The sequence below is a fragment of the Microtus ochrogaster genome, chromosome 6 (assembly GCF_000317375.1).
Source record: "Microtus ochrogaster isolate Prairie Vole_2 chromosome 6, MicOch1.0, whole genome shotgun sequence".
Lineage (NCBI taxonomy): Eukaryota > Metazoa > Chordata > Mammalia > Rodentia > Cricetidae > Microtus > Microtus ochrogaster.
The window spans coordinates 58,149,077-58,162,162 of NC_022013.1; the positions used below are offsets into that span (position 1 = coordinate 58,149,077).

Here is a 13,086-nt window from a genome sequence, read left to right on the forward strand (position 1 = left end):
GTATACAACATTCTGCCTCCATGTATGCCTGCAGGCCAGAAGAGGGCACCAGACCTCATTACAGATGGTTGTGAGCCACCATGTGGTTGCTGGGGATTAAACTCAGGACCTCTGGAAGAGCAGGCAATGCTCTTAACCACTGAGCCATCTCTCCAGCCCTCAGTGCCCCATTTTATAATTGGGTTGATTAGCCTTTTACTGTCTAGTTTCTTGAGTTCTTTATATATATTTTTTCTCTCCCCCACCCCCATACCCAAGGATTTCTCTGCAGCCATGGTTGTTTTAGAACTCATTATGTAGATCAGGCTGACCTCAGACTCAAAGAGATCCGCTTGTCTCTGTCTCCTGAGTGCTGGGATTAAAGGCTTGCACCACCACTGCCTGATTCTATTTAAATTATTAAATTAGGCAGCAACCCTACAGTTGTGTAACTGAGACTGATTTTAAAAAATTTGGTTTCTGAACAAAAAAATGACCCCAAACTAATGCATGATCAAAGGTGTCATGAATCTTAGGTGAATCTCTGGCAGTGTTTTTCATGTTGCATTGAGTGAGTTTGCACTGTGTGCCATTACATCACACCATGTAGTGCCCCTGACACAGCGGGACCCAGACTCAAGATTACTATATATTAGGAATTTCAGGGAGCTTTCTCTGTTATTAGAGAAGCATAATGGTTTGATTGCAGAAACAAAACAACAGCTTTTTAATATTCCTTAGTGAGTATGAGATTAATATATATTTGGACTGTTAGAATGTTTGGTTTTAAAGTTTGCTCCTCAGGGCCTGGAAGAGATGGCACAGCAGTTTAGAGCACTTGCCGCTATTGTGGAGGACTAGAATTCAGTTCCCAGCACCCATAGCTGACTGCTAACCCTTAGCTCCAGCTCCAGGGGATCTGATTTCCCTGACCCTTGCAGGCCCCAGCATGCACTGCATGTGTATATATACATAAACATAATTAAAAATAAAGTCTTAAAAATAACAAAAATAAAATTGTATTGATGGCTTGCATTTCATTAAAACTCATTCACTGAATTTTGACTTGGGATTAGGATAGAATTTCCAGCAGTTCTGAAGTAGTCCTAGATATATTCCTGCCATTTTGTACCACATATTTTATATGAAGCGGTTTTCTAAGCATGGATAATTACAGAATCATAATAATGATGACTGAAAATGCTCTACATCATGTGATGTCAGTATTCAGCCAAATTTAAATTCTCATGGAAAAGTAAACAAGCACATCCATTTTATTAGATTGCAGGTTTGCTTTCATCTTATACATGTAACAGTGAATTGTTTTAAAATAATTTTATTTATAACTTATTGTCAGTAAATGATTTGCATACTTATATAAAACTTTCTTGAGCATAAAGGGTTTTTAAGTGAAAAGTGTTTAAGAAGGTTTTGTCTACATCTTTAATAGCAGCTGTCTGTCATGATATATACTTACTTACCATTGCCAGGTTTGCTGCTATGTCTTAGATCTGTTGGTGTCCCAGTTCTCCATGGTTTTTTCTTTGTGTGTGTTTGGGGGCGGGGTTGTTGATAGTAGGGTTTTGCTAAGTAGCTCATCCTGGAACTTGCTGTGTAGACCAAGCTTGCCTCTATCCTGCAGTAGATTCTCTTCTCTCCGACTTGGGAGTACTAGGATTTAGATGTGAGCTACCATACCCAACTTGTGTTGTTTATCCCCTTCCCATTTATTTCTTTTGTTTGTATGTGGTGGTATAGGACAGTTTGTGGGCATCTGTTCTCTTTTCTGTATGGGTCCCAGGCCTGAACTCAGGTTACTAGACCGATGGCAAACACCTTTACTCACTGAGTCATCTTGCTAACCTACCTGATTTTTTGTTTGTTTGGTTACTTCTCATTTTTTGCTGTGTTTCAGATGACCACCTTTTTACTTACTTGCTTTTGAAAAGAACCTTACTTTAAAGAATTGTCTGTGTGTGGTGGTGTACACCTTAATCCCAGCACTTCCAGGAGGCAGAGGCAGACAGATCTTTGTGAGTTCTAGACTTGTCTGATCTACAAAGTGAGTTCCAGGACAACCAGAGCTGTTACACAGAGAAACCCTGTCCTGGAGAGAATGAATGAATGAATGAATGAATGAATAAATAAGAATTTGCTTTTACAATAGAAAATACAGAAAAGTAATGAAGAAATTGTCAACTGTGATACCTATAGTTGGCCATTGTTAAATTTGGGACTATATTTTTTTTAAACTGTATATTTAATATGAATAATTTAAGTACCAAAGACATACTTCTATTAAGATCTGTGAAAAAAAATCACATTATGGATATATGTATGGAAGCAAAGGATGAAAATAAATACATATTTCAAACATCAATTAAAGCAAGAATGGTTGTTAAAAACAGTGTGAGTTAAATTCAGATTAAAGTACCTTATTGGATAGTTTCCTAATTATGATAACAAAAATTGATATATAGCATGATAACAGTCTTCAGTGTGTTTACAGGATGGATTTCAAGATAAGATGAATTAAACATAGTTAAACAGAATAAAAATGTGCTTTAAATTTATAATTACAAATTGATAATAAATATTTAAACACTGTAATTTTATTTTATATGTATGGGTGTTTAGCCTGCTAGTATGTCTGCACATGTTGGGCATGCAATACCCAGATAGGCCAGCAAAGGTAGACAGATCATGTGACATTAGTTTTACAGATGATTATGAGCTGCGTTGTTCATCTTTGGTCATTTGGAAGAACAACCAGTGCTTCTAACTGATGACTCATCTTTTCAGCCCAACAAATGAATCATTTAAAAAAAAACCCCTATTGTTAATTTTTGGCATTTTATCTTGAGAAACTGGCATCTTGTTCAAAAAGCCCCTTCTTACTCTTTGTATTTTGAATTCTTTGTTCTGTTCTGATAGTTCCAGAGTTACATGTTCAGTTCTTCCAATGATTAATTTGGAGTTGATTTGCATAGATAAAGAACTTATTTCATTCTTCTGCAGAAGGATATGCCATTTTCTCCAGAATCATTTGTTGAAGAGTTTGCCTCTTTTCAATTATATCTTTTACACCTTTGCCAAAAATTGGAGGAGTAGCCTTATGGGCCTTTATCTGGAGCCCGTATTCGCTGCATATGTCTTCATCTTGGCTGTTGTTCCAGTACCACATTACCACATTATGCTTTTGCTTTGTTTTGCTGTCACTATAGATCTGCAGTATAACTTACATTCAGGTATGGCACTACTTCAGCATGGGACTATATTCTTTACTTCTTTGTTCTAATTCTTTAAAGTTCTACACGCTTATTTTACTTTCCCCTCTCCCCCCATTTTAACAAAGGACAAATATTTCCCACAGTACTTGTTTTTCTGTAGTCTAATGTAGGAGTCATGCAATACAAATTGACAGTGTTGAAACTATCCAATTTGAAACCTTGGTTTCAATTAACTCCCTATCTGTGTGATCTGGGACAAGTTAACTACTCTGGGCTTTCATTTCCCCATTTTGAAAATGAAGATAATGGCCTTACCTTACATGCACTGTTGCTTTATCTGTTAAATGAGGTAAATATACAAAATATACAAAAATAAATTATTGGCAGTTAATAAATGCTAGCTTTTATAATAATGGGACATGTTCATCATATTGTTCATTTTTAACAAGGAATGCACTGCATAATGTAGGCAAAGTGTAAACATTTCTTGGAAAATAGAATGAAGATAGTGACCTGTTACGGCTCTAAGTGCTCATAACCTCTCTAGAGGGAAGTTTGCAATATGTATCACAGTAATTTTAACCAATAAAAACCTATACTTAAAAAGCCATTATGGTGCCAGCAAGGTGACTCAGAAGGTAAAGTCACTTGCTGTCAAGCCTGGCGACCTGAGTTGAGTCTCTGGGATCTTTGTGAGAAAGGACTCCTGACCACCACATGCCTGGGTGGGTGCGTGGACACACATACACACATGCACTCACAATATTAAAAATAGTTGGGCATTTGGCACACTTTTAGTTCCAGTACTTAGGAGGCAAGGCAGGCAGATAGCTGAGACTATTCTGAGCAACATAGCTGAGTTCTAGGCCAGTCAGGGCTACATAGTGAGGTGCTGTCTCAAACTTAACAATTTTAATTCCAAAAAAATACCCTAGGGGCTGGAGAGATGGCTCAGTGGTTAAGAGCATTGCCTGCTCTTCCAAAGGTCCTGAGTTCAATTCCCAGCAACCACATGGTGGCTCACAACCATCTGTAATGGGGTCTGGTGCCCTCTTCTGGCCTGCAGGCATATACACAGACAGAATATTGTATACTAAATAAATAAATAAATAAATAAATAAATAAATAAATAAATAAAATACCCTACAATGTGTATTGCAATTTATCTATATAGTCATAACATTCTGAATAATAATAAAAGAAGCAACGAGAAATAATGAAATGAGACTAGTAATTTGTCCCAACTCACATACATAGGGAGTAATTGAATCTAGGATTTGAAACTTGACAGGTTACTACTTAAATACTCTTTTGTCTGTAGTATGGAATCATTAGCGCTGCTTCTTTAATAGATTATTTAAAGAATTGAACAAGACGATAACTGTGTAGAATTTAACACACAACTGACAGAGTGTTCTGTAAAATGAAATTCAATATATAATCTGTTACTGTTGCTATAGTTTTATTCTGTTTGTTTGAGACAGGATTTTTCTTTGTAGCCTTGGCTGTCTTGGAACTATCTATAGGTCTGGCTGGCCTTGAACTCACAGAGGTACTTCTGCCCCTGCTTCCCAGGTTCTGGGATTAAAGGTGTGTGCCACCACTGCTGGGCTGCCATGCTTTTGTTCTTAAGCCAACCAGAAAGTGTTTGGTACTAGTGGGCACTGTTATTAATTACTGCATGGTGTTTCTGTCATTGTCTTTGGTGTGTTCTGAGGATGCTAGTAGTTGATTACACTTAGAAAGTGTTTGCTTTTTGCCTGCTAGTATGTTAAGATCTGATCCTATTCTGACTTTCATCTTTCCTTTCAATTGTGTACCTAAGATATCCTGGAACCTTGGATGTTTGGTGGTTTTGTATCTAGATAGTCAGTGGATGAGGTCTTTAATGCTCAGTGTGAAGGGTTCTTTTTGCTTTGGATAGTGTTGTCTTGTGGGCATGAGTCTCTTGAGTGCAGAGGCCAGAAGAGGATGTCTTATTCCCAGTGGTTAGATTTTTAGATTTACAGGCAGTTGTGAGCAGCTGATGTGGGTGCTGAGAACAATATTCTGGTCCTGGAGTACAAGGAGCCATCTTTCTAGCCCTGCTGGTGTGTGTGTGTGTGTGTGTGTGTGTGTGTGTGTGTGTGTGTGTGTGTCTGTGTGTCTGTGTGTGTGTGTGTGTGTGTTTAATCTGTGTTAGCTACACATTGATGGTTGTTGTTCTCCACTAGCCTAGAATCTGAACCCTGAATGGAACTAGCCTTGTCTTCTTGGTGTTCACTTGAACCCACTTCACTTTCTCTTATGGCTTGATGACACATGTTCATTTGATGTTGCTTGCTGGCAGGAAATTGTCTAAAATATTTAAAAATTCTCCATAGTACCTTCAGTATTAACAGCTGGCATATTTTTTTCTCTTAATATCTCCTTTTCTGGTTGATGATTTTTATGAAATTCAGCCATAGCAATCCTTATAAACTTGGCCCCAGAGAACATGGTGTTTTTTGCAAAAAAGGTCAGTAGTTCCCTGGCAGGCAGTTGGATTATGTGCATTATGTTGGTATAGTTGGTTATAATTATCTGTCTGAAACTCCCAGACCTGTTGTTGCTTCCTTATGAAATCTTGATTGCTCTAGTTGCTGCTCATCCTGTATACAAGCCCCTCCCGTAGGCATGTGACTCACTGTTTGAAAGCTGGGGCAGTATAGTAGTAATTAACTGCCCGCCTCTCATTACGTAGAGATGAGAATTTAAATGTAGGCTTCCTGTCTAACACTTTCTTTCCCAAGTGTTTACTCCTGTTGACATGTAGCAGCGCTCTCTTCTACCTCACCTTCTGAGACAAGCCTGTAGACTGGTTTTTCCTCTTGTTGGAAATTATTAGATTGCATATTCCTATACAAGGGATGGTTTTATAGAGGTACAGTTAGCAGAAAATAGTTTTGTTTTCTCCAGTTTTAAGAATGTCATTAACTTGCCGGGCGATGGTGGCGCACGCCTTTAATCCCAGCATTCGGGAGGCAGAGGCAGGTGGATCTCTGTGAGTTCGAGACCAGCCTGGTCTACAGAGCTAGTTCCAGGACAGGCTCCAAAGCCACAGAGAAACCCTGTCTCGAAAAAACAAAAAAACAAAACAAAACAAAAAAAAAAGAGTGTCATTAACTGGTTTTTTATAGATCTTAAAGGGTTTGGGCTTTAAATGAAAGTAATTAAGTTTTTAGTAAATAAGTCAAATATATGGCAGATTAGTTGGATTAAAGTTTATTATAAATAGTATATTCTTAAGGTGATAACATTTTTATGAAGTATAATTCTTTTAAGAAATTGTCTGTGTAAACTTACTCATTCATTATACTTTAATTACATTGTTTTGGCAATCATAAAAATTAGTCCCAGTTATACATTGTTAGAAAATAAGTCTATGAGAAGGAAGTTTTAAAGTGTTTTTCTGTTCTCTAAATAGAACATTTAGAAATAGCTGCTCTTAGCTTAGTGGCATGCATCTGCAGTCCTGGCACTCTAGAGTATGGGTCAGGGGGATAATGACTTTAAATCTAACCTGGGCAACTGAAGAACTTAAGTTCTGGGTCAGGGTGAGGACCTATTTGAAAAAACCCAAAGGAGAGAACAAAGGGAGGGAGGATTTTAATGGGTTGGTATAGTTACATCTGATTCCCCAATGTCAAATCTTTGTAAGTTATATATAGAATAAACAGTCCCCCCTCCCCAGTGTACTTGCCTCTAAATTGTTACTACACATAGTTTGTGATTATTTTTTTTTTCCCCTGGAAAGGTGAACAGAATGTCTCTTCCTTCCAGAGAGTATATGTGTCTTGTCAAAGAAATCTAGTATGGTGAACCTGTGAGATTAAGGGCTTGCTCACAAGAATATGGCCAAGACTCATCAGAAAAGCTGTATCACTGAAATTCTCTGCCAACAATTTCTTACTGCCTGTTATGAAACTCTTGGGGAGGGGCTTTGTAAGTTTTATAAGCTTCCCGAGTCTTATGGATTTCCCTTCTCCCTGCAGGGTCAGTATTCTCATTAAGAAGAAATAGCTATACGGCAGAAGCATAATCTTTGGTCTTTTAAGAGCAATTTAGTTTTTCACCCAATTTATAAGTAACAATTTGGTGTTGGAGATACGGATCTGCTCTTCCAGATGACCCAGGCTTGATTTCCAGCACCCACACGATTGTTCACAACCAATACATAACTGCAGATCCGGTGGATACAGTGCCCTCTTCTGACCTCTGCAGATACACAAGCATGAGCATGCAGGCACCACACTCATGCCCGCAATATTTTTCTTTAAAAAAAAAAAAGTCTCTAAAATTTGAAATTTTCTCGTTAAAGAAAGCTTTTTGGGACTTCCTTGTAGATCTGTCAATTTAATTTTAATAACTTCTGTCATTCTGTATATGTAATTATCTTATAGCTAATAAGTATGTATTTTCCCAGAGTTTTTGTTAGCTTTTTAAAATGGAAGGCTTTTTTTTTTGAAGTTACAATTACAGTTTTGAGGTTTTCATGTTGGTGTAGTGTGTGTTCCTTTATTTTCACTACTACGTGATGGTTTCGTTTTTATGAATATACTCGTACCTATTTTATTGTTGGTATACATAGAGTTTTTTCTAGGTTTACTACTAAGAAATACTGCTGTGAATATAATTGTGTTTGAAGGTTATAGAGCTAGACTTTGGTGTTGCTGATTGTATTTACTGTTAACTCTACTGAGGAATGGTACAGCTTCTACTGGGGAATGACCCCAATGCACTAGAATTCAAGAGGAATGGGCCTGTGAAGGATGGAAAACTGAGATGAGTTCTGGTCTGTGAGCTTTTGGGTTTTAGCCAACTACTTTGTAGTGTTGAACAGGCATTTAAGCTGTGTTTGGTTTTTAGCTTCGCCTGTCTTTGTTTTTTTCTTGGACTGATTCATTTTGATATGTCTTCTTTTCTTTCTTGAAGTGGTCTTTATTTTTGTTATTACCACCATCATACTGTGAAAGGTTACAAATTGCTTTATAATAATAGAAAATTCTGTTCTTATAGCATAACTCTCAAGTAACATATGCAGTCTTTAATCTATCAGTTATTAGTGTTCTATAAAAATAAGTAGTTTTCTAGCCACCATGAATGGTATAAATAAAAAGAGACGTTGTTAGCAAAAGGGAGAAAAAATAAAGATGCAAGCTGAAACAAATACAGAAGCAAGGAAGAAATGGGGCCTTTAGAACTAGCTCAGACTGTGTGTTACTCAGTCCTGTTGATTTTATTTTATTGTAGCAGAACTCTGTTGGTATTCTCAGTATTAATTTTTTTTTACAAATTTAATTATAATTTTAGTTGCAAGTTTTTTTTATATGATCAGAAAGTGGCAACAGTAGATGTTTTGGGACCAGTAAACACAAATCTAGAATTACTTTCTAGCAATTCTTTTTTTTTTTTTTTTTTTTTTTTTGGAGAAACAGAGTTTCTCTGTGTAACAGTCCTGACTGTCCTGAACTCGGCTCTGTAGACCAGACTAGACTAGCTTCGAATTCACTGAGATCAGCCCTTCTCTGACTCCCAAGTGCTGGGATTAAAGGTATGTGCCACCACTACTTGCCTTTGTTTGTTTGTTTTGTTTTTCCACTTTCTAGCAATTCTTGATAGTAGAAATTTTACTTCAGTAGAATCTTTTTTAGAGGAGCTTGTTTGATGGTGCTTTGGCTTGTTGACTAATAATAAATATTATGTTAATATATAGAAAAATTAAGGCTTTAGAATTTGTTACTGTGTCATTATTGGGAAGAAGTTGAAAAGAAACAGAAGTGCTTATGTGGGATTGGCTTTGCTGCAGCAAGTACTAGAGCAGTACTATTCATTAGGAGTAGCTAGAGGAGGGGCAGGCAGAAGGGCAAGACTTAAAGCTTTCCTACGAGTGAAGAATCAAGAGTTGCCTTGGAATTAGTGCTTTCTTTAGTCCTGTGGTACAAGGCTGCCTTTCCCTATGTAATCAGTCATTCTGGTTACCCTCTCTTTTGTACCTTTGCCCTCTTGGCTGCTGTACCTCATTCTCCTTTTTCCCCTCTCCCACATGACCCAGTTCAGTCAGGATCGTGTCCACTCTGAACTGTCCCAGATGTTCTTGTCTGTCTACACTCTCCCCCATATCTCCAGGAAACTTTCTCCACCACCACACTTAGGAGCAGTTATGTCCTTTCCTTTTTATTTCTTTCATTCAGTCTTAAATTTGTCATTCTGTCTGCATTTGTCATTGAAGTGCTAATACTACAGACATGTGCCTCCTTGCCTGACAAAATAGTGATATTAGATAGCACTTCTTTTGCTATTCAAAATCTAGTAGTGAAGAGCAGAGATGAAAACATTTTAGAAAATTTTTAAAAGATAATTTTGAAATAATTATAGTAAGTATTCTGGTGGAAGCTTTACCTTACCCCCTGGCAACCATATACTCAAAGAGTATGGAATGTTCTGGTAGAAGTTCCACCCTCCCACATCTCTCTCCAAACCCTGCCACATCTCAGAAAGCCCACCAAATGATGACCCTTCCCCCAGAGATGTTCAAGACCACTCCCACAGGGTATTTAAACTGCCTCCCAGAAAACAGACATGTGGTTTTCTGGTCTCTCTTTCGCATCTTCTCTCTGGGAGGCTGAAAAGTCATCCAGGAGTGTTTTATCCATTAAATCTGGGCCTTTTCTTTTCTTTTTTCTTTTTTTGGTTTTTCGAGACAAGGTTTCTCTGTAGCTTTTGAGCCAGTCCTGGAAACTAGCTCTTGTAGACCAGGCTGGCCTCGAATTCACAGAGATCCACCTGCCTCTGCCTCCCGAGTGCTGGGATTAAAGGCGTGCGCCATCACTGCCTGGCTAAATCTGGGCTTTTTCTAATTCAGTTTGATTTGATCTGATTTGGATTGCTGCAATGGCAGAGAGGCTTATGGGCTGCAGAAACTTTTCAGTAAGGAGAAGTCCCATGTTGTCATTTATCTTTCTTCTAATTCTTACTGACTACAGCACAGTATCAAAGCTGAAGTTGACTTGCACTTTTTTGTAAGACTAGTTCTTTTTGTTCTGAGGTGGTGATGCACATCTTTAATCCCAGCACTCAGGAGGCAGAGGCAGGTGGATCTCTGAGTTTGAGATCAACCTGGTCTACAGATCGAGTTTCAGAACAGCCAGAGCTGCACAGAGAAACTCTTGTCTTGCAAAACAAAGAAGGAAAGAAAGAATAGTTCTTTTCCATTTCAGCGTGAGTATAGGGCTGAGGAGATGACTGAGTGGGTAAAGGTGAATAAAACGCTTGTTGCATAAGCATAAGGACTTCAGTATGGATTTCTACCACATTGTATAAAGCATCATATTGATGTAACCTCAGTGCTGCTAGGTGGAGATGAAGATTCTTGGGGATTGTTGGCCAGTTAGTCTAGCAAACTGGTCATCAGTGACCCTATTTCAGAAAGTAAGGTGGAGAGCCATAAAGGAAGCTATGCAAAGTCAGTCACTGGCCCCTGCACATAAATACATGTCTGTACACCCCCAACACCAATGGTATGTTCATGTAATTATTGGCACCAAACACCATACAAAGATGTTGCAAGCAGTCACCAATCTTTTCAATTTCTATGATTCCATCAAATCCTATTTAAAAATATTTTTAAAATGATATTATATATAACGGTTTAAAATAGGCTTTCTATCAAGTGATTCAACCTAATCACGTGAGATAATCCACTCAAGTTATGTCAATCAACCTTTCATCCCTTTTAGTGACTGAGTATGATTTCATGATTATGACAGACCTTGGTTTATCAAAGCACAATAATTTCTCAGCTGATCTGAGCATTTGGATTTCAAGATTTTGTACTTTGTCCCCCCCTTTTTTCTTTTAAGCAATAGTGTGAGTCTTAATGTATCCTTGACTGTGTGACTATGTAGTTCTGAATTCCTAGTTATTTTTGCTTAATCTCCTCCCCTGTCCTCCTCTTCCCCTCCACTCCTTTCTGTGTTGAGGATTAAACCCAGGGCCTCAAGCCTGTTAAGCATTCTACCAAGGCTTAGAGTTTTATGTAGTTAGTTATGAGAGGTAACTTATTTGGACTAGGCACTAGTACACTTAATTCATGTTTTTTATTTGCTTGTTTTTATTTTTGTTTTTTGATGTGGTAGGTATTGAATCCTGGTCTTGAATGTGCTAGGCAAAGTGCACTGCCACAGAGTTTGCCTGTGACTTACAATATAGTGAAGGAAGACCTTTTTTCTGTGTTTTTGTAGATTTTTCTGCTGGACTTGGGTGGCACGCACCTTTGATTGTAACACTCAGGAGACAGAGGCAGGCTGGATGTCTAAATTTGAGGCCATCTTAGTCTATATAGTGAGTTCCAAGATAAGAGCTACATAATGAGACCATGTCTCAAAAATAAAAAAAACCACGTTTGTTCTCTGGGAGGCAGTTTAAATAACCTGTGGGAGCCATCATCCTTTGGTGGGCTTTCTCAGGGGTGGAGTCTGGATTGAGGCAACTCCCATGGGAGGGGGCTTAGAATTAAACTTCCAGAATATTCCAGACTCTTTGAATATATGGATGCCAGGGGCTGGGGTGTGGCTTCCACCCAAACAATATGTTCATGTGAGTATCTGGCATGTGTGTGTAGGTGCCCATGGAGGGCAGAAGAAGGTGTGGGATATGCTGGAACTGGAGTTAAAGATGGTTGTGATCCACCTGATGTAGATAGATGTTGTGATCTAAACTCTGATCCTCTGGAAAAATAGCAGCAAGCACTCTTAACTGTAGAATCATGTCTCTAGTCCTCCCAGAAAGGCAATTGAGGACCATTGCTTTAACATCACTGCATCAGAATCTTGTTTTTACCATAGTGAGAACTGAGTTTGACTCCAGATACAACATGGGCTAGTGGGTATCTAGAGCCAGAGGGCAGGGAGTGGGGGGTTGTGAGTGGAAAGTGATGAAGAAATCCATAGGCTAAGCAGATATTTTTGTTAAATCTACATAACAGGAGTTGTTCTAAATCAGGCCAGATTAAGGTAATAACGTATCACTTGGGAGGATAGGAGGGACTTGATCAGATATTGGGTCCTCCTAAATTGGCTAACTCTTACATGTTAATTTAATCCATCTCCATTAATCTATGAATCACCACGAGGTCGTGGCTTACCAGCAGTTTCAGCACGTCTGTCTCCAGCGGCATCTCTTCTCCACCTTCCTTCTCCCAGTATTCAGTCCAGTTTTCTCCGCCTACGTAAGTTCTGACCTATCAGTAGGCCAAAGCAGTTTCTTTATTCATTAATGGTAATAACCACACACATCACCTCCCCTTTTCTGTTTAAATAAAAAGGAAGGTTTTAACTTCAACATAGTAAAATTATATATAACAAAAGTTACCAAGCAAGAATTAGTTAGAATATTTATATCTCTATCTTTTATCATAACTAAGGAAAACTATAACTATAAATTCTTCAACTCCATCAAAGACTCCAGAAGGATATAATATTACCTAAGTAAACAGGAAGTACATTGTAAGCAACTTCCAAAACTCTAGAATTGACAGAGACATCTCGCTACCTGGACAGTCACCCAAAGTTCTTCTGTACTGTTGGGTCATCCATCTTCAGCCTACAGGCCCATAGTATTTAGCAGATTTTTCCATGAAGCAGAAAATATCAAAGACAGTTCAGTCACTTTCTTCTGTATCCTGCAGAATGTCTCGCAGACTCTTTCATGAAGCAGGAACCCTGAAGGATCATCTCACCTTGAGGCAAGTTCAACAGTCATTTCTCTGCGGATCCTGCATATCCAGTCAAACAGTTCAGGCAAGAACAAATTCTTGCCCAAATGGCTAGCAAACTCAATCAAGAGCCTCTTTGATACC

The 13,086-nt window shown here is 38.3% G+C and overlaps 1 protein-coding gene across 2 annotated transcripts in view; it reads left to right on the top strand.

The window, feature by feature from the left end:
- The window catches only part of Bmpr1a (bone morphogenetic protein receptor type 1A), a 104,455-nt gene that overhangs the window by 33,990 nt on the left and 57,379 nt on the right, over nucleotides 1–13,086 (top strand). The window contains exon 1 of one of the 2 annotated variants that reach the window (XM_026779762.1): nucleotides 8,762–8,781. The exons of the other annotated variant lie outside the window; for it this stretch is intronic. The gene's annotated coding sequence lies outside the window, so the exon portion shown is untranslated. Of the gene's footprint in view, nucleotides 1–8,761; nucleotides 8,782–13,086 lie in introns of those variants that run through there. 2 annotated transcript variants of the gene reach the window in all.